The 25,524-nt window shown below is 40.0% G+C and overlaps 2 long non-coding RNA genes across 2 annotated transcripts in view; one reads left to right on the top strand and one right to left on the bottom strand.

Annotated features, from left to right (window-relative positions):
* The window catches only part of LOC132659339 (uncharacterized), a 33,390-nt gene extending 8,872 nt beyond the window's left edge, over positions 1 to 24,518 (top strand). The window contains exon 2 of the long non-coding RNA XR_009599657.1: positions 1,628 to 24,518. This is a non-coding gene — a long non-coding RNA (uncharacterized LOC132659339). The remainder of the gene's footprint in view (positions 1 to 1,627) is intronic.
* Positions 1 to 25,524, bottom strand: part of LOC132659340 (uncharacterized) — a 60,137-nt gene that overhangs the window by 7,379 nt on the left and 27,234 nt on the right. The window lies entirely within an intron of this gene.

Here is a 25,524-nt window from a genome sequence, read left to right as displayed (position 1 = left end):
GATCCCCTGGAGAAGGAAATGGCAACCCACTCCAGTATTATTGCCAGGGAAATCCCATGGACAGAGGAACCTGGTGAGCTACAGTTCATGGGGCCGCAGAGAGTCAGACACGACTTAGCAACTAAACAACAACAACAAAAAAACAATACCAACTGTGACCAAGGCCCTGCTATTACTTGCCCCTTAACTGTGTGATTCCATAGTGAGAAATTAGCACTTATATAAAAAAATGACTCAGATATACACGGAGTAGATTACAAAGCAAAGAGTTTAGGTGGATATTATTAGAAAATAGCAAGAAAGCATAAGTAATAAGGTAGAGTTTTACAAATATAAGAAATAGGTGGAAAAATGATAATCTCACACTTCAAGAATTTACCATCTACAAAGGAAATATAACTTGTACAAAGTTCTGGAATGGAAGAGTTTTATAACAACATATTTTGGCTAATAGCACTACAAATCATAAGAAGGAGATACAGTTTTACGCTAATGAATCTGATGATGAAAATCACTCTTACAAAATTCTTTGTGCTTATAGAAAAACAGACAAAGACTGTGTATGATTCCTTATTTTACCCCAGTACTATGCTCAGATTTCTTGATGTCTAACTTGTGAACACAAAACTCACATGAGTTCAAAGATAATAGCATCGCTCCTCCCATTTGCTTTCCCCGTCTACCCCGTAAGGCACCCTGCTTGCTCTTGCTGTGGGAATGAGAAATAAAAGCACTACACAAAGGGTAATCGCTTCAAACTGATATTATCTCTCTTTCATGGACTTTCAGAAAACAGGCAGCCAAGATACTCTTCTGAACTAGCTCCCTGAGAAACAGACAATACATGTTCTGACAGTATGAGTAAGGGATTGCTTGATGTAATAGAACTAAAAGCTTTTAGAAGCAGTTAGTGGCCTGCAAGGACGCTTCTTGGAACTGAGAGGTCTCCCAAGACCAAACTTCTTTCTTTTTTTTTAACTTTAACAACAGTGTTACCTCAGAAATTCTTTACCCTGCTCCATCTTCAGGAGATTTTGAAAAGACCTTCCCCCCCCCCACTTTCCTGGATTCAGATCTGAAGCTCAAACCTGGGGACAAGGTGAGCAGAAGAGAGTCGGAGATTCTAGTAGAGGAAAGAGATAACCCAGGCTATTATAAGCAGATCTTTACCCAGACTCAGTGAGTATAAGTAAAACCCTGACGAGGAAAGCTGCCTTTGGAACAACATACTTAAAAAAAAAAAAAGAATAAGACATATTATTATGAATGAAAGAGTTTAGGATTCACCTGTACTAAGCTAAGGCAATAAGACAATATGTCCTAGAAATTCTGCAAATGCTCAGGGTTAGGTATTCTCCTCTGATCCTGTGGACTGATGGATCCTTTAAAGGACTCAATGCAGCAGCCATGAGACTCAACTAGGCATTTTTTCCTTAACCAACCACCACTAAATACCACCAAGGCAATTCTCTAAGTATATGTAGACCTCCAGCCATGGGAGGGTTTTACCTTAAAATGTCACTGAAAACACAGGTTCAAATTCCAAGCGTATAGAACTAATTTCAAATTTGGAAAGGAGTATGTCAAGGCTGTATATTGTGACCATGTTTATTTAACTTACATGCAGAGTACGTCATGAGAAGTGCCTGGCTGGATGAAGCACAAGCTGGAATCAAGAGTGCTGGGAGAAATATCAATAACCTCAGATATGCAGATGACACCACTATATGGCAGAAAGCTAAGAAAAACTGAAGAGTCTCTTGATGAAAATGCAAGAGGAGAGTAAAAAAGTTGGCTTAAAATTCAACACTCAAAAAACTAAGATCATGGCATCTAGTCCCATCACTTCATGGCAAATAGATGGGGAAATAATGGAAACAGTGAGAGATTTTTTTTTGGGGGGGGGGGAGGGACCTAAAATCACAACAGATGGTGACTGCAGCCATGAAAAGATGCTGGCTTCTTGGAAGAAAAGCTATGGCCAACCTAAACAGCATATTAAAAAGCAGAGACATTACTTTGCCAACAAAAGTCCATCTAGTCAAGGCTATGGTTTTTCCAGTAGTCATGTATAGATGTAAGAGTGGGACTATAAAAAATTACAAATAGAACTGCATTATGACCCAGCAATACCACTGCTGGGCATATACACTGAGGGAAAAAGAATAGAAAGAGACACATGTACCCCAATATTCATTACATTACACTGTTTATAATAGCCAGGATGTGGAAACAACCTAGATGTCCATCAGCAGATGAATGGAGAAGAAAGCTGTGGTACATATACACAATGAAGTATTACTCAGCCATCAAAAAGAATACATTTGAATCAGTTCTAATGAGATGGATGAAACTGGAGTCAATTATACAGAGTGAAGTAAGCCAGAAAGAAAAACACCAATACAGTGTGCTAACACATATATATGGAATTTAGAAAGATGGTAATGATGACCCTGTATGTGAGACAGCAAAAGAGACACATGTGTAGAGCAGACTTTTGGACTCTGACGGAGAGGGAGAGGGTGGGATGACTTGGGAGAATGGCATTGAAACATGTATACTATCATGTAAGAAACAAATCGCCAGTCTATGTTTGATGCAGGATACAGGATGCTTGGGGCTGGTGCAGTGGGATGACCCAGAGAGATGGTATGGGGAGGGAGGTAGGAGGGGGATTCATACTTGGGAACTCATGTACACCCATGGTGGATTCATGTCAATGTAGCGCAAAACCAATACAGTATTGTAAAGTAAAAATTAAAATTAAATAAATTAAATTAAATTAAATTAAACACAGAAAAAAAATAAAGAAAGCTGAGCTCCAAAGAACTGATGCTTTTGAACTGTGGTGTTAGAGAAGACTCTTGAGAGTCCCTTGGACTGCAAGGAGATCCAACAAGTTCATCCTAAAGAAAATCAGTCCTGAATATTCATTGGAAGGACCGATGCTGAAGCTGAAACTCCAATACTTTGGCCAGCTGATGAGAAGAATCGACTCATTGGAAAAGACCCTGATGCAGGGAAAGATTGAAGATAGGAAGAGAAGGTGACAACAGAGGATGAGATAGTTGGATGGCATCTCTGACTCAACGGACATGAGTTTGAGCAAGCTCCAGGAGTTGGTAATGGACGGGGAAGCCTGGCGAGCTGCAGTCCATGGGGTCACAAAGAGTCGGACACAACTGAGCATGAATGGTTTTATGAAGACCTACAAGACCTTTTAGAAATAACACACAAAAAAGATGTCCTTTTCATTATAGGGGACTGGAATGCAAAAGTAGGAAGTCAAGAAACACCTGGAGTAACGGGCAAATTTGGCCTTGGAATGCAGAATGAAGCAGGGCAAAGACTAATAGAGTTTTGCCAAGAAAATGCACTGGTCATAGCAAACACCCTCTTCCAACAACGCAAGAAGAGACTCTACACATGGACATCACCAGATGGTCAACACCGAAATCAGACTGGTTATATTCTCTGCAGCCAAAGATGGAGAAGCTCTATACAGTCAACAAAAACATGATCAGGAGCTGACTGTGGCTCAGATCATGAACTCCTTATTACCAAATTCAGACTTAAATTGAAGAAAGTAGGGAAAATAGCTGTGAAAAGAAGAGAAGCGAAAAGCAAAGGAGAAAAGGAAAGATATAAGCATCTGAATGCAGAGTTCCAAAGAATAGCAAGAAGAGATAAGAAAGCCTTCTTCAGTGATCAATGCAAAGAAATAGAGGAAAACAACAGGAGGGGAAAGACTAGCGATCACCTCAAGAAAATTAGAGATACCAAGGGAAAATTTCATGCAAAGATGTGCTCGGGAAGGACAGAAATGGCATGGACCTAACAGAAGCAGAAGATATTAAGAAGAAGTGGCAAGAATACACGGAAGAACTGTACAAAAAAGATCTTCATGAGACAGATAATCATGGTGATGTGATCACTAACCTAGAGCCAGACATCTTGGAATGTGAAGTCAAGTGGGCCTTAGAAAGCATCACTACGAGCAAAGCTAGTGGAGGTGATGGAATTCCAGTTGAGCTCTTTCAAATCTTGAAAGATGATACTGTGAAAGTGCTGCACTCAATATGCCAGCAAGTTTGGAAAACTCAGCAATGGCCACAGGGCTGGAAAAGGTCAGTTTTCGTTCCAACTTCAAAGAAAGGCAATGTCAAAGAATGCTCAAACTACCGCACAATTGCACTCAACTCACATGCTAGTAAAGGAATGCTCAAAATTCTCCAAGCCAGGCTTCAGCAATACTTGAAACATGAACTCCCTGATGTTCAAGTTGGTTTTAGAAAAGGCAGAGATCAAATTGCCAACATCCGTTGGATCATCAAAAAATCAAGAGAGTTCCAGAAAAACATCTATTTCTGCTTTATTGACTATGCCAAAGCCTTTGACTGTGTGGATCACAATACATTGTGGAAAATTCTGAAAGAGATGGGAATACAGACCACCTGACCTGCCTCTTGAGAAATCTGTATGCAGGTCAGGAAGCAACAGTTAGAACTGGACATGGAACAACAGACTGGTTCCAAATAGGAAAAGGAGTACGTCAAGTCTGTATATTGTCATCCTGCTTATTTAACTTCTATGCAGATGACATCATTAGAAACGCTGGACTGGAAGAAACACAAGCTGGAATCAAGATTGGCGGGAGAAATATCAATACCCTCAGATATGCAGATGACACCACCCTTATGGCAGAAAGTGAAGAGGAGCTAAAAAGCCTCTTGATGAAAGTGAAAGAGAAGAGCGAAAAAGTTAGCTTAAAGCTCAACATTCAGAAAATGAAGATCATGGCATCTGGTCCCATCACTTCATGGGAAATAGATGGGGAAACAGTAGAAACAGTGTCAGACTTTATTTTGGGGGGCTCCAAATCACTGCAGATGGTGGCTGCAGCCATGAAATTAAAAGATGCTTACTCCTTTGAAGGAAAGTTATGACCAACCTAGATAGAATATTCAAAAGCAGAGACATCACTTTGCCAACAAAGGTCCATCTAGTCAAGGCATGGTTTTTCCTGTGGTCATGTATGGATGTGAGAGTTGGACTGTGAAGAAGGCTGAGCGCCAAAGAATTGATGCTTTTGAAGTGTGGTGTTGGAGAAGCCTCTTGAGAGTCCCTTGGACTGCAAGGAAATCCAACCAGTCCATTCTGAAGGAGATCAGCCCTGGGATTTCTTTGGAAGGAATGATGCTGAGGCTGAAACTCCAGTACTTTGGCCACCTCATGCAGAGTTGACTCATTGGAAAAGACTCTGATGCTGGGAGGGATTGGGGGCAGGAGGAGAAGGGGACGACCCATGATGAGATGGCTGGATGGCATCACGGACTCGATGGACGTGAGTCTGAGTGAACTCTGGGAGATGGTGATGGACAGGGAGGCCTGGCGTGCTGCGATTCATGGGGTCACAGAGAGTCGGACACGACTGAGCGACTGAACTGAACTGAACTGAACTGAACATTCACAGTCTCAACCATGACATTTTCATGTCATGAAACCATTTATAACAAACCATTCTGAGAAATCCATTCAATATATATCATTGTTATCAGATTTAACAATATTATTTTGTAGAGTTTTTGAAATGGTGTTTTTATTTTCTTTAGTTTTCTTGGTAAAACATTCTTATAAATAAAAGAAGCTAACAATTCTAAATAAAGACAGTAATAGTAAAAAGAGATCATATTGTAGCCTATGTAGGGCCACAGAGACTTATATATGTGCCTGATAAAAATACTTTCATGGCAATGATTTACATTTATTTATAATTGTGTCTTTCACATCAATGACAACTCTATGAAACGGTAGAAATCAGTAACAGAAAGGAAAAACGGAAAAGCACTAAGTAGAAACTAATTTGCCAACAAAGGTCTGTCTAGTTAAGGCTATGGTTTTTCCAGTGGTCATGTATGGATGTGAGAGTTGGACTATAAAGAAACCTGAGCACAGAAGAATTGATGCTTTTGAACTGTGGTGTTGGAGAAGACTCGTGAGAGTCCCTTTGACTGTAAGGAGATCCAACCAGTCCATCCTAAAGGAAATCAGTCCTAGGTGCTCATTGGAAGGACTGATGCTGAAGCTGAAACTCCAATACTTTGGCCACCTGATGGGAAGAACTAACTCATTGGGAAAGACCCTGATGCTGGAAGGAATTGGGGGCAGGAGGAGAAGGGGAGGACACAGGATGAGATGGCTGGATGGCATCACCAACTCGATGCGCATGAGTTTGCATGAACTCCAGGAGTTGGTGATGGACAGGGAGGCCTGGTATTCTGTGATTCGTGGGGTCGCAGAGTTGGACATTACTGAGCAACTGAACTGAAGTGAACTGAAATAGCATGCTATTAATAAACTAATGAGTCTATGAAGAAATCAAAGAGGAAATAACAGAAAATAACTTAGTTCCATTCAGTTCAGTCCCTTCTCCTCCTGCCTTCAATCTTGCCCTCAATCAGGGTCTTTTCCAATGAGTCAATTCTTTGCACCAGGTGGCCAAAGTATTGGGGTTTCAGCTTCAGCATCAGTCCTTCCAATGAATAGTCAGGATTGATTTCCTTTAGGATGGAGTGGCTGTATCTCCTTGCAGTCCAAGGGACTCTCAAGAGTCTTCTCCAATGCCACAGTTCAAAAGCATCAATTCTTCAGCGCTTAGCTTTCTTTATAGTCCAACTCTAACTTCCATACATGGCTATTGGAAAAACCATAGCTTTGACCTGATGGACCTTTGTTGGCAAAGTAATGTCTCTGCTTTTTAATATGTTGTCTAGGTTTGTCATAGCTTTCCTTCTAAGGAGCAAGCATCTTTTAATTTCATGGCTGCAGTCATTGTCTGCAGTGATTTTGGAGACAAAGAAAAAAAAAAAAAGTCTGCCACTGCTTCCAAGTTTTCCCTTTCTTTTTGTCATGAAGTGATGGAACTGGATCCCATGACCTTAGTATTTTGAATGTTCAAGCTAATTCTTTCAAAATCCTCTTTCAACCTCAAGAGGCTCTTAACTCCTCTTCACTTTCTGCCATCAGAGTGGTATTATCTGCTCATCTGAGATTGTTGATATTTCTTTCCACAACCTTGATTCCAGACTGTGATTCATCCAGTCTGGTATTTTGCTTGATGTACTCTGCATATAATTTAAATAAGCAGTGTGAAAATTTGCAGCCTTGGTGTACTCCTTTTCCAATTTTGAAGCAATCCATTGTTCCATGTCTGGTTCTAACTGTTGCTTCTTGGCTCACATACAGGTTTCTAAGGAGACAGGTAAGGTGGTATGGTCCTCATCTGTAAGAATTTTCTAGTTTTTGTGATCCACACAGTTAAAGGCTTTCCCTTAATAATATTTCTAATTATAATTTAACTTTACAAAGCGATTTAAATTCTAACTCTCCTACTGGAGAATCTATTCGGCCAAAGATTTTTCTCGGCAATTTATGTCTGTATCCTGAATGTTTTCTCAGTGCCTGGTGTACTTACTATAAATACACAATAAATATTCGCTAAATAAATAAGAAGATGGCCAAACTAGTGCATATGTGACATAGTTTAATAATGCTGAGATGCAGTTAATACATTCCAGGGCCAATGATACAGTGCCTCTTTTAAATTATTTTCAACTATCAGACATTTAAGTCTTTCAGTTTGAAAAATATAATCACAAATTATATACTATTAACATTCATGAATTGATAGTCTCATTGAATTAGGTGACTGGTTTACACAAAATCTCACAAGTTATATTTGAAACCTTGGTGTCTATTTGGATGGAAAGGAATAAGGTTTAGTGGGGTAAGTATCTAATATCTAGTAAGACTATACAGGGTCTGTATGAAGCTGGTTGTAGCCTGACTCTAAGAAAAAAAGTGTACGTTGAGCAGATCTAGACAGAGACATACAGAAAGGCAGCTTTAGCCAGAAATTGATGGTAGTCTTAGAATTAACCATAAATATCGTGGAAGAGAACATCACTGTTGGGTAAACAAACACAAAAGCCTAGATGGCATTTAGCAGGCCAGTGTTCAGTGTTCATTAGGATAAAGTAAAAGAAACAGGAACATAATGAGTGTGGGTCTTCTGTTGCAATCTTGAAACTGGTAGAAACAGAATCAGATGGTTCTTTCAAAAATAGGCTGTCAAATTTGGAGTTTTTAAGCACCTACTTCTCTCCTTACATGATCAGAGATTGGGTCCAACATGAGTGTCATGTGGAAGAACTTCTTTCCAATCTAATTCCATGGGCTCATCATACAGTTTCAGCAGTCCTAGGTCTTACCATGGTATAATGAGTTTGCTGGAAATAAGCCTTATGGATAAAATTCACATGATCTAGTGGATGGATAAGCTAGCTCACCATCTCAGAAATCTCCCAGGATTGAGTGTCTTAACATGTGATCCTAAATGGCACGTTATGTGTAGCTAATATGCAAGAAATCATTCCTTTCTTCTCAGTTCTTAGTTTATGCTCAACATCCTTCAAACTAGGATTCAGCAGTATGTGAACGGTGAACCAAGAACTTCCAGACGTGCAAGTTGGGTTTTGAAATGGAAGAGGAACCAGACATCAAATTGTCAACATATGCTGGATCATGGAGAAAGCAAAGGAATTCCAGAGAAACAGCCTCTTCTGCTTCATTGACTATGCCAAACCCTTTGACTGTGTGGATCACAACAAACTGTAAAATTCTTAGATGGGAATATGAGATCACAGGCTGGAATCAAGATTGTAGGGAGAAATATCAACAACCTCAGATATGCATATGACACAACTCTAAAAGCAGAAAGTGAAGAAGAAAGAGCCTCTTGATGAGAGCCTCTTGATGAGAGTGAAAAGACTGGCTTGAAACTTAACATGCAAAAAACTAATATCATGGCATCTGGTCCAATCATTTCATGTCAAATAGAAGGGGAAACATGGGAGTGGTTACAGATTTTCTTTTCTTGAGCTTCAAAATCACTGTGGATTGTGGCTACAGCTATGAAATTCAAAGATGCTTTGGCAACAAAGGTCCGTATAATCAGAATTATGGTTTTTCATGTACAGATGTGAAAATTGGACCATAAGAAGCCTGAATGCTGAAGAACTGATGCTTTCGAATTGCATACTGAAGAAGACTATTGAGGTTCCCTTGGGCTGCCATGAGATCAAACCAGCCAGTCCTAAAGGAAATAAACCCTGGATTTTCTTTGAGGGCTGATGCTGGAGCTGAAGCTCCAATGCTTTGGCCCCCTGATGTGAAGAGCCAACTCATTGGAAAAGACCTTCATAATGGGAAAGATAGAGGGTGGGAGGAGAAGAGGCAACTGAGGACAAGATGGTGGGATAGCATCACCAACTAAATGGACATGAATTTGAACAAACTCCAGGACAGAGTGAAGGACAGCAAAGCCTGGCATACTGCAGTTTGTGGGGTCACATAGAGTCGGACACAGTGTAGCGACTGAACAACAGCAACAACAAATATGCAAGAAGTCATTCTTTTCCTCTCAACTCTTGCTCATCAATATCCATGTGATTCCTCTTCTTCCTGGACATACAATTAAGCTTTATTTCTCAGAACCTATGAGGTTATATGGGGCCATATTACTGAGTTTTGGCCTATAAAGTATGGCCAGAGGTGTTGTATATGCCATTTCTTGGTCTGATTTGTAAAACTCTTGGCCATTCTTTCACCTTTCTTTATTGTCTACTGAGAATTTTAAAGCCTTAAAATTAAAGGAGCCATACGCTTGTAGGAGTCTGGTCTTGGAATGCCGATAGAAGCTAGTATCTAAGTGTTCACTGTGCTTGATATAAGCAAGAAGCAAACCTGGGACTTATTAAAGCATTGATATTTAAGGAATGGTATACTAAAATTTCCCTGCTTATTTAACTTATATGCAGAGTACCACATGAGAAATGCTGGACTGGAAGAAGCACAAGCTGGAATCAACATTGCTGGGAGAAATATCAATAACCTCAGATATGCAGATGACACCACTCTTATTGCAGAAAGTGAAGAGGAACTAAAGAGCCTCTTGATGAAAGTGAAAGAAGAGAGTGAAAAAGTTTGCCTAAAGCTCAATATTCAGAAAACTAAGATCATGGCATTTGGTCCCATCACTTCATGGGAAATAGATGGGGAAACAGTGGAAACAATGTCAGACTTTATTTTCTTGGGCTGCTAAATCACTGCAGATGGGGATTGCAGCCGTGAAATTAAAAGACACTTACTCCTTGGAAGGAAAGTTATGACCAACCTAGATAGCATATTCAAAAGCAGAGACATTACTTTGCCAACAAAGGTCCGTCTAGTCAAGGCTATGGTTTTTCCAGTGGTCATGTATGGATGTGAGAGTTGGACTATGAAGAAAGCTGAGTGCTGAAGAACTGACGTTTTTGAGCTGTGGTGCTTGAGAAGACTTCTTAGACCTTTGCATATAAATCAAATGCTTTTCTATCATAGGCCTGATTCTATGCTAGTTTTAGAAATCAATTCAATTGTTGGGTTTGTGGCCAATTATCTGTGTCTAGTTCTGGGTTACCTTGATAAATTTCTCTATTACAAGACTCTAACTGGTTGGCCCTGAGAAAATTTACTTAAAACAAAAATTATAGGCACATTCAGGTCACTGTGATATTACTAGATGAGATCCCCTCACCAGACCAATTAATAATGCCTGCTCTGACTCTGGCCATAAATTTGAACTTTTTTCTATTACTCAGGCTCAATCAAAGCAACAAGAAAAGTTTCAGCAAAGGAGGAAAAAATCTCCCAGAATTATGGGATGGATTTATATAGATAACACCAGGCTATGGTAATTTAGGTTTAAAGTCTCCTCTGTGTGGTAGCTCAGATGGTAAAGCATCTGCCTACAATGCAGAAGACACGGGTTCAATCCCTAGGTTGGGAAGATCCTCTGGAGAAGGAAATTCCAGTACTCTTGCCTGAAAAATCCCATGGATGGAGGAGCGTGGTAGGCTACAGTCCATGGGGTTGCACAAAGTCGGACACGACTGAGTGAAGTCACTTTCACTTTCTGTGTTGGAAACAATTAAATCATACTAAGGATAATCAGCCTAGTAACACTAGAAAACTGGGCTATGTGCCTTATAGATGGTGGTGCCAGTATATAATTTCCCTGGAAGATAAAGATTCTACAGAGCTGACTAAGTCAGATGACCTGAGATATACTGGGCTATCTAATGGAAGCTCTTAACTTCAGTCTTACTTGTGACTTTACTAATACTGCTGGCTATGTTATTTGTATTTCACCTGTTTTACAGAATTACTGTTTCTTGCACCATCAAATGTGTGTGTGAGGCCCCTAATAGAATAATATATAGTCCCATATGAGATTGATGATGGTAACAGTGTAACTCTACATATGGGAAGAAGCAACAAGGGGGAATATTTTCCTGGACCAAGAGGCTAGTAAGACAGGTGGTCCAGAGAATTTTGGATACTGTTTTATGGCCTAATCCAGTAACAGCACATTGAGTGGCCTGTCAACAAAATCTTTGCCAAACCTGAGAATGGACATTCTCAGCACCATGGGATAAAATAGTCATGAAATGCCCCCCTCGAAATCATGGTCAAGTTTATGAGCAAAAGGGGCTCTGCCAACTGAAGACTGACACTTGCCATCTGCATCTACAAAGATTAAATCATGGCCTCTGCAACTGCTGACTTTCAACGCCCCTGAAAGGAGTTCAGGGTGAAAATCAGGAATGAGGCACTCTTGCTCTGGGAAAACCTGGCAGAACAGGCCTTCAGATAGTTAGATCTTTTCAGGAGAAGATTTTATGAGTCCCAGTTCTTGCATCTTCTCATACCTAGAGAAACACTGACATCATTAATGGTGAAATCTGCTTTGGCTATTAAGGAAAAGTTTACAATTAAATGTCAAAATAGAGTAGCTATGGTTCAGATATCCTGGGAAATAACTAGGTGATGCTATGGGTGTAGTTTCAGATTAGACCTTGTATCGCTAAACACTTGAGTTTTCTGAGTCGTGTCAGGCTTGGATGCCACCATTCTCAAAACAATGTCTTTTGGAAGCTAGTAAGCTTAGTTTTTATAAAACTAGGCAACTGGCTACCTGGCTACAAGTCTCCCTGAAGTGCCAGGTCCAGACTGGGTTTCAGGCCTATTCTTCTAAAAAGAAATGAGATTTATTTTGTCTACTAAAGTCCAGTTATCACTCCTCCAACTACTTCTAACTGGGTCTGTTACACCAAAATGGTAGACCAAGGGATTGAGATTTTAATCATACAAGATTCAGATCTAGAACTTGGAACTCAGAAATGCTTCCAAATCAGTGTCCATACTCCAAGCTGAGGCAGTCCTATGCTCCATTTTGACAGAAAGTTATCACAGTCATAGTTGACTACTTCCCTAAATTAAAACTGAGTAGAACTCTGTGGGGCTCTGGAGTAGAGATCAGTTCTGTGTTCTCCATTTCTTGTCTGTAGGATATAGGCTTCATTCAGCCTCCTTGACCTTCCTTGACTTCCAAAGGGTGGATTCAAACAATTGCTAATCAGGGAAGGGAGGGGATACAGAAACAGGAGAAACAATCAAAGGTTGGTACAGCCTCCAGACAGGGTCCTAGTTCCTACTCAAATAAATATGCTTCACAATGTCTTTGAGCCCCCACCCAGGTGGAGGATGGTAACTTCAGACTGAGCACAAGATTCCTGGAGCACAGCTCTGTTGCCTCACCACCAACCAATCAAAAAGGGTCACAAACCCTGCAACCCTCACCCCAAATGTTGCCTTCTGTTTCTGGGGACCAGAGATGACCATCCTGTTAGGTCTCCTGTTTGGCCCCTCTCTATTTCATCTCTGAGAGGGGCCAACAGTTTCAAACTAAATTGCTGTCATTATAAGGGTGAATGCTGGTTTCAGGCAAAAAAATACCTTGACTTAAATCAGGTAGAGAGAGACTTCTGCTCTGCTAGGCAGGCCTATGCCCTTCAACAGCAGGATGAAGTTACAGAAGAAAGAGACCTCCACCCCAATTCCCAAGAAGTATCTTGAGTATGAAGTTTCTCAGTGGGGAATTGTTAGGGGAAGCACACTGATTGAAACCACCCACCCTGGCCAGGCACCATAGTAACCATTTGCATGAGTTGTTTTATGACAGGAGATCCTGATAAGGAATACGGAACTAATAAGCCACCTCCAACAGGAAGAGTTCTGGAAAGGTTAAACGGAGACACCACGTGTACATCCACTTCCCGGAATCCCTCTCACTAGCATCCATCTTGGCTGAGCGATGCGTGCACAACCAGGAAAGACTCTGAATTAGAATGATTGGCCAAAGACCACCTGAAAACTAATCCCATCACCATAAAACCCAAGACTGCGAGCCACGGGGCCGAGCAGTTCTCCTGGGTCCCTTACCCTACTGCTCTCCACCAGGGTGCCTTTTCTCAATAAAATCTCTTGCTTTGTCAGCACATGTGTCTCTTCGGACAATTCATTGCTGAGTGTTAGACAAGAGCCCAGTTTCGGGCCCTGGAAGGCGTCCACCTTCCTGCAACAGAAGCAGCAGAGAGATTTTGGTCTCTTAGTTCCTTGATTTTATTTCTCACCAGTTTGTCTTTCATGTTATCTCAGCCGAACATTTCCACGTTTCTACCTCAAACTTCTCTCAAGCAAGGTGCCATTTCTAGACTCTCTGCAGCAAGCCATTCACTTTCTGATCATCACCTCCTATCCCTCCAGCTCACCTACTCAAATGCTTTGACCTCAGCAATTCGTCATCTTCAAAGGTTGAAAATCTTAGCTCAGGGTTAGCTTTTCTCATTATCAATCACCTCTCTCACTTCCTTAGTAAGCCAACTTAGATTTTACCATCTATTATTAGTCTCAGTGGTGGAGCCTTTACTATATTTATTTATTCTAGGTGATCTCATTTATTCCTTTTGTTTTGAATGGCATCTAAATACTTATTAGTGTGTAATGTGGGGTTTCCCTGGTGGCTCAGTGGTAAAGCATCTGCTCTGCAATGCGGGAGATGTCAGTTTAATCCCTGGGTTATGACGGTCTCCTGGAGAAGGATATGGCAACCCACTCCAGTATTATTGCTGAGAAATCCTATGGACAGAGGAGCCTGGTGGGTTACAGCTGGACATGACTTAGCTACTGAACCACACCACCAGTCTGCAATCCATAGATACCACTCCAATTTCCCAGAGGCTAAAACTTATATGCATTTAATACCTCCTAAATCTAAGTGTTTTGCTTAATCCTTCTCATTCTCTCCTTACCCGCATCTAGTGATTAACAAGATTTATCTATTCCATCTTAAAAATGTATTTCAAATCTGAACATCTCTCTCCATCTCAATGATTACTACCATGCTAATCCATCCAATTCATCTTCTTGCCACTATTTTGCATCAGAATTGCCACAATGTTCATTTCAGAACATAAATTGTCCTGTCATTTCCTACTTAAAACTCAGTGAATTCCTCTTCAATTTAAGATACAGTTCACATTCTTGGGTGAAATTTGTAAAGTCCCAAAGTTATGGTCTTTGAGGGCAGGAGGAGAAGGGGGTAACAGAGGATGAGATGGTTGGATGGCATCACTGACTCAATGGACATGAGTTTGAGTAAGCTCCGGGAGACAGTGAAGGACAGGGAAACCTGGCATGCTGCTGTCCACAGGGTGGCAAAGACATAGCAACTGAACAACAGCTGTCTTTTCTCTGCTTTCCTCTCTGACATGTTAGTGTTTACTTCAATCTCCACACTCTGCCTGTGGCTCCTTTCCCACTGTTCCTCAAGCATGCCAAGTTTGTCTCTGCTTTAGGATCTTCACAGTGCTATTCCCTCCCCTCCCCGCCCCTCAAGAACACTGTTCCTAAGACTCTTGTCTCCCTCCATTTACTCAGGAATCAAATTAAAAGTAACCTTCTATTTTTTGTCTTTCCTGACTCCAGCTCTCTTACAGAAAGCCATCTAGTTAATTTCAATTTCACCACTCTATTTTAATTTTTACATAGAATTTGCCACTTAAGGGTGTGAATGTGTGTGTTTGTTTATTTGTTTTCTCCTTGACCTAGAATGCTAACTCCTTCACTATTACAAGCTTTCCTGTCTTTTCCTTTCAGTATCCCTAGTGTGTAGAATACTGTCTGGTGATACACAATGAACATTTGTTGAGTAAATAAATGAAACTAAGTCAGTGAACTTTGTTCCTACTCAGCTGACAGTGGAGATCTGACATCAGGCTGAGGAATTTGGACTTTATCCTGTGGATGGTAGGAGTTCAAAAGAGTTATAATCCAGGGAGTGACATGATAAGAGTTGCATTTTAAAAATTCACTCTGGAGCAAAACAAAAGATAGATTGCAGAAAGCAAAGCTGGAGGCATGGTAACTAGTTTGGTGATGATAATAATAACCTAGACAGAAGGCTAAACAGTGACAATATCTATGAGAGGAGAAAGACATGGGAAGCAACGAAAGTGACTGAGTAAAGAGAAATAATGAGTCTAGAGGTTTTATTTGACATGGTGAGTAATGGAGGAAAAAGAAGGTGTTGAGGTCCTTTAATGGACCGGAACCTGGTGGTCCAGAGTCTACCAATAAGAAAGAAAAGGAGAGAGAAAGAGGCTGATATTCCTTGTTTTACACAGAAAGCCAATAAAGCCCCATGCCATGGGGCTTGCTCTGTTCACAGAAGCCTCAGGTGCCCTCTCGATGGGGTGAAGGCACAGAGCGCCCTCTCCAGAGGGTCTTAGAAGCCCGGGGCAGGCTCAGAGAGCCTCTGCACTCGAGGGGATCAGCCTGAAAAAGAGAGAGAGAAAAGAAAGACACGGGACCAGATGGAGCAAAGGTGTTTTAATCAACATGGTGTGGGCATATATACTGTAGTTATTATTAGCATAGATAAAGATTAAAATTCCAGACTTACAAAACGTAGGCGATCCATATTAAAGAGAGAGAGAGTTGTAAACAATCACTTTACCATATGGTTCACAAGAAGGAAGAGGGTGCTTATCACCGTATAGAAAAACTAATGAAGGAAATGCCTGGTTTCCTTAGCCTCAGGAGAGGCTTCCCTCTCCTCTTAATTCCTGAATATTCAGGAATCAATAAGGAACAGAGAATTCCTGACAGAGCCAAAACAGCACACAGGAAGCCTCCTTTAAATACTTCCTGACAAGAAGGTAAAATGGACCCCAGGATTTTGCTTGGACAATTATGGACATATGAATATTGAATGATAAGCAGTTTAGAAAGAATAACATAATAAATTAAACTTGAAGAGTTTGATTTAAAAATGCTGGTGGGATTTATGTCTGAGGCAGCAAGAAGCAGTTAGATACATGGAGTTGGAACTGAGGAAATAGTTAAGTACTGTTGGCAAACATTTGTGAGCCTTCTGAATGCAGGTGGTAGCGACAAACTAACTGGGTAAGCATAACGTCACCCCTAAGGAGTAAAAGGAGAAGGAAATGGCAACCCACTCCAGTGTTCTTGCCTGGAGAATCCCAGGGATGGGGGAGCCTGGTGGGCTGCCGTCTATGGGGTCCCACAGAGTCGGACACGACTGAAGCGACACAGCAGCAGCAGCAGCAAGGAGTAAAAACCTTGACCAAGAAGGATGACATGTTAAAAACACCAGAGGGAATATTTAAAAGCAGACATATCACCCTCTCCTAAGTTAGCTTTGCAAATATAATATTACTGCTGCATATTGGGGTACTGAGTGTGCTGGGCTTCCAACATACTTGAAAAACAGTCGGCTAGGAATGATGCTTGATGATTAAGGAAGAAGCCTTGGAAAACAAGTTCAAAGGGTTGACCCAACACTATGGAGTGTCATGGCACTTGGATTCAGTTCAGTTCAGTTCATTTCAGTCACTCAGTCGTGTCCAACTCTCTGCAACCCCATGAACTGCAACATGCTAGGCCTCCTTGTCCATCATCAACTCCTGGAGTTCACTCAAACTCATATCCATTGAGTTAGTAATGCCATGCAGCCATCTCATACTCTATCGTCCCCTTTTCCTCCTGCCCCCAATCCCTCCCAGCATCAGAGTCTTTTCTAATGAGTCAACTCTTCACATGAGGTGGCCAAAGTACTGGAGTTTCAGCTTCAGCATCATTCCTTCCAAAGAACACCCAGGGCTGATCTCCTTCAGAATGGACTGATTGGTTCTTGCAGTCCAGGGGACTCTTAAGAGTCTTCGCCAACACGACAGTTCAAAAGCATCAATTTTTCAGTGCTCAGCTTTCTTCACAGTCCAACTCTCATGTCCATACATGACCACTGGAAAAACCATAGCCTTGACAAGACGGACCTTTGATGGCAAAGTAGTGTCTCTGCTTTTCAATATGCTATCTAGGTTGGTCATAACTTTCCTTCTAAGGAGTAAGTGTCTTTTAATTTCATGGCTGCAATCACCATCTGCAGTGATTTTGGAGGCCCCAAAACAAAGTCTGACACTGTTTCTCATCTATTTTCCATGAAGCGATGGGATCAGATGACATGATCTTCATTTTCTGAATGTTGAGCTTTAAGCTAACTTTTTCACTCTCCTCTTTCACTTTCATCAAGAGGCTTTTTAGTTTCTCTTCAATTTCTGCTATAAGGGTGGTGTCTTCTGCATATCTGAGGTTATTGATATTTCTCCCGGCAATCTTGATTCCAGCTTGTGTTTCTTCCAGTCCAGCGTTTCTAATGATGTCCTCTGCATATAAGTTAAATAAGCAGGGTGACAGTATACAGCCTTGACATACTACTTTTCCTGTTTGGAACCAGTCTGCTGTTCCATGTCCAGTTATAACTTTTGCTTCCTAACCTGCATATAGGTTTCTCAAGAGGCAGGTCAGGTGGTCTGGTATTTCCATCTCTTGAAGAATTTTCCACAGTTTATTGTGATCCACACAGTCAAAGGCTTTGGCATACTCAATAAAGCAGAAATAGATGTTTTTCTGGGACTCTCTTGCTTTTTTGATGATCCAGAAGATGTTGGCAATTTGATCTCTGGTTCCTCTGCCTTTTTTAAAACCAGCTTGAACATCTGAAAGTTCACGGTTCATGTAGTGCTGAAGCCTGGCTTGGAGAATTTTGAGCATTACTCTACTAACATGTGATATGAGTGCAATTGTACAGTAGTTTGAGCATTCTTTCTCATTGCCTTTCTTTGGAATTGGAAAAAAAAACTGTCCTTTTCCAGTCCTGTGGCCACTGCTGAGTTTTCCAAATTTGCTGGCATATTGAGTGCAGCACTTTCACAGCATCATCTTTCAGGATTTGAAATAGCTCAAGTGGAATTCCATCATCTCCACTAGCTTTGTTCATTGTGATGCTTTCTAAGGCCCACTTGACTTCACATTCCAGGATGTCTGGCTCTCGGTGAGTGATCATACCATCGTGATTATCTTGATTGTGAAGATCTTTTTTGTACAGTTCTGTGTATTCTTGCCACTTCTTCTTAATATCTTCTACTTCTGTTAGGTCCATAGCATTTCTGTCCTTTATCAAGACCATCTTTACCTGACAGAGTGAAGGGATGGAGCCAAAGCAAAAACAAAACCCAGCTGTGGATGTGACTGGTGATAGAAGCAAGGTCCGATGCTGTAAAGAGCAATATTGCATAGGAACATGGAATGTTATGTCCATGAACCAAGGAAAATTGGAAGAGGTCAAACAGGAGATGGCAAGAGTGAACGTCGACATTCTAGAATCAGTGAACTAAAAAGGACTGGAATGGGTGAATTTAACTCAGATGACCATTATATCTACTACTGCGGGCAGGAATCCCTCAGAAGAAATGGAGTAGCCATCATGGTCAACAAAAGAGTCCAAAATGCAGTACTTGGGTGCAATCTCAAAAATGACAGAATGATCTCCTTTTGTCTCCAAGGCAAACCATTCAATACCACAGTAATCCAAGTCTATGCCCCAACCAGTAAGACTGAAGAAGCTGAAGCTGAATGGTTCTATGAAGACCTACAAGGCCTTTTAAAACTAACACCCAGAAAAGATGTTCTTTTCATTATAGGGGACTGGAATGCAAAAGTAGGAAGTCAAGAAAAACCTGGAGTGACAGGCAGATTTGCCTTTGGAGTACAAAATGAAGCAGGGTAAAGGCTAATAGAGTTTTGCTAAAAGAACGCACTGGTCATAGCAAACACCCTCTTCCAATAACACAAGAGAAGACTCTACACATGGATATCACCAGATGGTCAACACCAAAATCAGATTGATTATATTCGTTGTAGCCAAAGATGGAGAAGCTCTATAAAGTCAGCAAAAACAAGACTGGGAGCTGACTGTGGCTCAGAGGGAAAACCGCTAGACCATTCAAGTATGACCTAAATCACACCCTGTATGATTATATAGTGGAAGTGAAAAATAGATTTAAGGGCCTAGATCTGATAGATAGAGTGCCTGATGAACTATGGACTGAGGTTCATGACATTGTATAGGAGATAGGGATCAAGACCATCCCTATGGAAAAGAAATGCAAAAAAGCAAGGTGGCTGTCTGGGGAGGCCTTACAAGTAGCTGTGAAAAGAAGAGAAGTGAAAAGCAAAGGAGAAAAGAAAAGATATAAGCATCTGAATGCAGAGTTCCAAAGAATTGCAAGTGAGATAAGAACACCTTCCTCAGCGATCAGTACAAAGAAATAGAGGAAAACAACAGAATGGGAAATGCTAGAGATCTCTTCAAGAATATTAGAGATACCTAGGGAACATTTCATGCAAAGATGGGCACTTGGATCAACTAAACACAAATAGAATGAAAAACCTAGCTCTAACTAGTTTTCTAAGGCTTTTGTAGTGATGTAAGTGAAAAATAATGAACTAGGTCAATGGTATTAAGAAGAGTGAAGGTTGAAGTGAATAAATATTTTAGAATAAAAATCTATATTAGCATTTGATGGATTGGAGATAGAAAGTTACCAGGAGGAAGATGTTTAGAGAACTTCCATGCTTTCAACATGAGTGATGCCGTTTCTGATGCTACCATTAATCAAGTGAGAAATAACAGAAGAGCTAAATTGGAAGAAAAATAATTCAAGTTGATATATGCTAAAATTGTGGTTCTAAAGAAGTTTTCAGGTAACTATTCAAGGAGGTGTGTGGAAGGTGTGTGGAAGGAATCAATAGAGAGAGCTGGGGTGATATGGATGTCAGCGTTTCCTTGGAAATTGGTCTTGGAATAACTCATGGTATCTTAGAAAAGTCATCTAGACTGAAAAGCATGTATTAGATTTTTATGAGAGATTTATTTGAAGATAGTCAAAGGAAGAGGCACTTATAAGGAAGACTGGAATTCTATGATCAGAGAAGTACAAAGAAAGATAAGTATTATTAAATTTAATGTTGTTCAGTTGCTAAGTTGTGTCTGCCTCTTTGCAACCCCATGGACTGCAGTGCACCAGGCTTCCCTGTCCTTCACGTATCCCCCAAAGTTTACTCAAGCTCACGTCCAATGGGTTGATGAAGTTTAAGGCCCAGTGTAACTGACAGAGTTTGTGGTCAGCAAGTATTAATTAAGTTCAGTTGATTTGGTGATGTAAAGTGGGATCAAAAGACCAAAAGGATCAAATTAGATATGAGTTTAGAAATGTCCATTTAGCACATTGGCTATCACATGGTGTCTTACTGACCAATCTTTTAAAGTTGTGGTCCATATGGAAACATTTCAGTGGGTCAAAGACTGAAAGGACTGTGTGGAAAATTTAAACCAAAAATGTATCAATCATTTTGGACTTTGTCTAAAACCTTGTGTTTCTCTTACTCTTAGAATATTTAAATAGATTCATAAGTAAGTATTTAGGACTTGAAAGATAACTCAAAAAGACATGAATTTCATGTCTTCCACATTTTTTTTTTTCTAAAGAATATTCCATAAGTAGATCAGAAGGATGTAGAACAGGGTTTTAGCGTGAGTCTACCATGATGAACTTGTTTAAGTATGCCTTATCTGACACAGCATCACTGGATCACTTTGGAATTATCTTTGAATTTGCTTTTTTGAATGATAATTTGATAAAAAATATTAAATGTTAATGTTTATCGAGGACTTACTTCTTTCCAGGCATCATACTCAGTATGTTATATAGTTGGTTTCCTTTAATTCTCCTATCACTTAACTGGTGAATACTAATACTGTTCTTATATATTATGAAATTAAGGTGCAGAAAAGCAATCTTCCTACTGTGGCTTAGCTGGCAAGTCAGAGCGAGGTTTTGCCAGGTTATCTGGTAAGTGCATCTGTGAACTTAAGCACTGTACTTCTCTTTTACACGTTCCCTTGTACATTTTTAAACACAAGTTGCATGTTATAAGAAGTTTTAAAATTGAATACCAAAGAAATTGTTTTGAAAGTAATAATTTTTAAGAAAGTAAATTATAAGTAAGTTAAGAAGATAAATAAAATATGCTGCAACTACATCTTTAATTTTAGTACCAAATATAAGACAATACAAAATAACTGAGCAATTCATTTTGCTAAAACAAGGTAAGCTTCTGTAAGTCTCTTGTGTTGTGGCTGGCAAAATTTGTTTGTGCTTTTATTGTGAACATTGTTGTGTTAGCATTTTTCAAGCAGATAATTTTATGCACCAAGTCTGATCTCCAAGTATTTAGAGTAGTTATTTTTCTGAAATTGAATTCTATCAATGTATACAAAAAAACTAGAGATTATTTGAAACATCAGTTTCTCTTGTAGTCATTTTAATTCAAGTTCCAAACTTTTATTCTTATAATATCATAGATGATACCATTTAATATTTTGAATAATCATTTTACCAATAGACCATGCGCTGCCGCTGCTGCTGCTGCTGCTAAGTCGCTTCAGTCGTGTCCAACTCTGTGTGACCCCATAGATGGCAGCCCACTAGGCTCCTCTGTCCCTGGGATTCTCCAAGCAAGAATACTGGAGTGGGTTGCCATTTTCTTCTCCAATGCATGAAAGTAAAAAGTGAAAGTGAAGTTACTCAATTGTGCCCGACTCTTAACAACCCCACGGACTGCAGCCTACCAGGCTCCTCCATCCATGGGATTTTCCAGGCAAGAGAATTGGAGTGGGGTGCCATTATGGTAAATTCTTCGCAGGGGAAAGAAAACAAACAGAAAGAGTTGAAAATATTTTTTATAAAGTGTGGATTTTTGTCTTAAGTCTCTCCAGTTCTTACTTCACTACATAATTTGCCTTATCTGTCTATCTATATCTACCTATCTTTCTATCTATCTATCATCTATCTAATGCTTTCAGATTCATACTGTACAAGGAAACGCTAGAGACACCAGACACTATGGAAGTTGAATGGTTCCAGTTGTATCTATCTATTGAGAAACAAAACTGATACAGAATCATTACTATTCCCACTATGTGATAGAATTGATTACTGTAAATGATTTATTAGAGAATCAAGTGACCAGCTCAGGTTTTGCACAGTCATTACTACAGCCAGCTAGAGAACTACAAGCTCCACTGTAGTTCAGAGCAGGAGCTGCTACTGATAAGTCACACTTCTGATGGTCTTAACTATCATCTCACAGCTCTCAGTCAACATCAAGAGAATACTAGACATTTTTGTTCTGGAGTAATACTTAATTTCAAAGTCAGAGGTGATTGCTAATATAATCTATCTAGACCTGACTAGTGATGCTTTCTAAGGCCCACTTGACTTCACATTCCAGGTTGTCTGGCTCTAGGTGAGTGAATACACCATTGTGATTATCTGGGTCAAGAAGCTCTTTTTTGTACAGTTCTTCTGTGTATTCTTGCCACCTCTTCTTAATATCTTCTGCTTCTGTTAGGTCCATACCATTTTTTTCCTTTATCAAACCCATCTTTGCATGAAATGTTCTCTTGGTAGCTTTAATTTTCTTGAAGAGATCTTTGATCTTTCCCATTCTGTTGTTTACCCACTAGCTATGAACAAAGGTAGTGGAGGTGATGGAATACCAGTTGAGCTATTTCAAATTCTGAAAGATGATGCTGTAAAGTGCTACACTCAATATGCCAGCAAATTTGGAAAACTCAGCAGTGGCCACAAGAATGGAAAAGGACAGTTTTCATTCCAATCCCAAAGAAAGGCAATGCTAAAGAATGCGCAAACTACTGCACAATTGCACTCATCTCACATGCTAGTAAAGGAATGCTCAAAATTCTCCAAGCCAGGCTTCAGCAGTACATGAACCATGAACATCCAGGTGTTCAAGCTGGAAGTTCTCTGACATAGAAAAGGCACAGGAATCAGAGATCAAATTACCAACATCCGTTGGATCATCAAAAAAGCAAGAGAGTCCCAGAAAAACATCTATTTCTGCTTTATTGACTATGCCAAAGCCTTTGACTGTGTGGATCACAATAAACTGGAAATTTCTGAAAGAGTTGGGAATACCAGACCAACTGACCTGCCTCTTGAGAAATCTGTATGCAGGTCAGGAAGCAACAGTTAGAACTGGACATGGAGTAACAGACTGGTTCCAAATAGGAAAAGGAGTACGTCAAGGCTGTATATTGTCACCCTGCTTATTTAACTTATATACAGAGTACATCATGAGAAATGCAGGGCTGCAAGAAGCACAAGCTGGAATCAAGATTGCCAGGAGAAATATCAATAACCTCAGATATGCAGATGACACGACCCTTATGGCAGAAAGTGAAGAGAAACTAAACAGCCTCTTGATGAAAGTGAAAGAGGAGAGTGAAAAAGTTGGCTTAAAGCTCAACATTCAAAAACTAAGATCATGACATCATGGCATCTGGTCCCATCAGTTCATGGGAAATAGATCGGGAAACAGCGGAGACAGTGGCTGACTTTAGTTTTCTGGGCTCCAAAATCACTGCAGATGGTGACTGCAGCCGTGAAATTAAAAGACGCTTACTCCTTGGAAGGAAAGTTATGACCAACCTAGATAACATACTGAAAAACAGAGACGTTACTTTGCCAACAAAGGTCCGTCTAGTCAAGGCTAGAAAACTTTTTCCATTGGTCATGCATGGATGTGAGAATTAGACTGTGAGGAAAGCCGAGCACCGAAGAATTGATGCTTTTGAACTGTGGTGTTGGAGAAGACTCTTGAGAGTCCCTTGGACTGCAAGGAGATCCAACCAGTCCATTCTAAAGGAGATCAGCCCTGGGTGTTCATTGGAAGGACTGATGTTGAAGCTGAAACTCCAATACTTTGGTCACCTCATGCAAAAAGCTGACTCATTGGAAAAGACTCTGATGCAGGCAGGGAGGGATTGGGGGCAGGAGGAGAAGGGGATGACAGAGGATGAGATGGCTGGTTTGCATCACTGACTCGATGGACATGAATTTTGGTGAACTCCGGGAGTTGGTGATGGACAGGGAGGCCTGGCGTGCTGCGATTCATGGGGTCACAGAGTCAGACACGACTGAAATGAAAAGAACTGAACTGAGTGTAATTTAATTCTGGCTATCTTTTTTGAAAATAAACATGTGCTTGGTTAAAGGGAAGTGAAATAAAAGAATTAAGGGAAATGCCAACTATTGTGCCAGAGCTATTAAATTCATTTCTAGAAGAATAAAGAGGTGATATTTCAAGATTTAACCTATGATAATTGTGCATGAAAGTGGCCACAGACAATATGCAAATGACAATGTGTAAATAAATGAGGATAGACAATATGTAAGTATAGATGATATGTAAATAAGCATGACTGTGCCAAAAAAACTATTTATGAAGCCAGAGAGTTTATTTTCTACATTTCATTAAATACTATTACTCTTTAGATTTTTTTCAAACTCTTAAAATGAAGAAAATATCCTTAGCTCACATATAAAAACAGGAGGTGTGCCTCTTTGGCCCATAGGTTATGGTTTGTCCACCCCACGGCTTAAAATGTATGTCCAGTCTTTAGATGTTTCTTGGTCTCCCAGTAGACCAAAATATCATGACCTTTTTTTCATATTTGATTTTTATTTTTTTGTTAATCAGTGACTCATTTGAAATTACTTTATTTATAGTATTAAATTTAAGTTCAGCTTCCAATTCTATATTTTTGCTGACTCAGAAGTTGACTTTTTAATTTTCATTTTTAATTTTATTACGAGAGAATAAGAGAGAAGTACAGATTACTGAGCTTTATAAATTGGAAGGAATGTTAGTTATTGTCAGACATATAACATTAGAATCAACTTATACGATGGATATCAGGAATTCTTAGTTGTTTTTCACTGCTTTAGAACCATGACTCAGAGGAGAATTAACCCAAATATTGAAAGTTGTGTTGAAAAAAATGTGCAAAACTAGGGGAAATGTCAAGAGGATATTAATTATTAGTGTTGGTTGCTAAGCATCTGAGTAAGGCACAAAACCACAGAAATACTTTTTGTGTGAGTTCAAAAATGGAACTTTTTTGGGGGTAGATGTTTGATGAAATGGCAAGGGAATATTTTAAGGGTCACAGCTACTTTTATTACAACATCCCCAAAATACAATTTTGAAAAGCATGTTGTTGTTTTAGTTACTAAGCATAATCTGCCTTAAATAGGATCACTGGGAATAATTTCACCAACAGAATTTCCCTAATAA

Source organism: Ovis aries, chromosome 2, assembly GCF_016772045.2.
Source record: "Ovis aries strain OAR_USU_Benz2616 breed Rambouillet chromosome 2, ARS-UI_Ramb_v3.0, whole genome shotgun sequence".
Classification (NCBI taxonomy): domain Eukaryota; kingdom Metazoa; phylum Chordata; class Mammalia; order Artiodactyla; family Bovidae; genus Ovis; species Ovis aries.
Note: the sequence above shows the minus strand (reverse complement) of the source record. Positions and strands in the feature narration are given on the sequence as shown.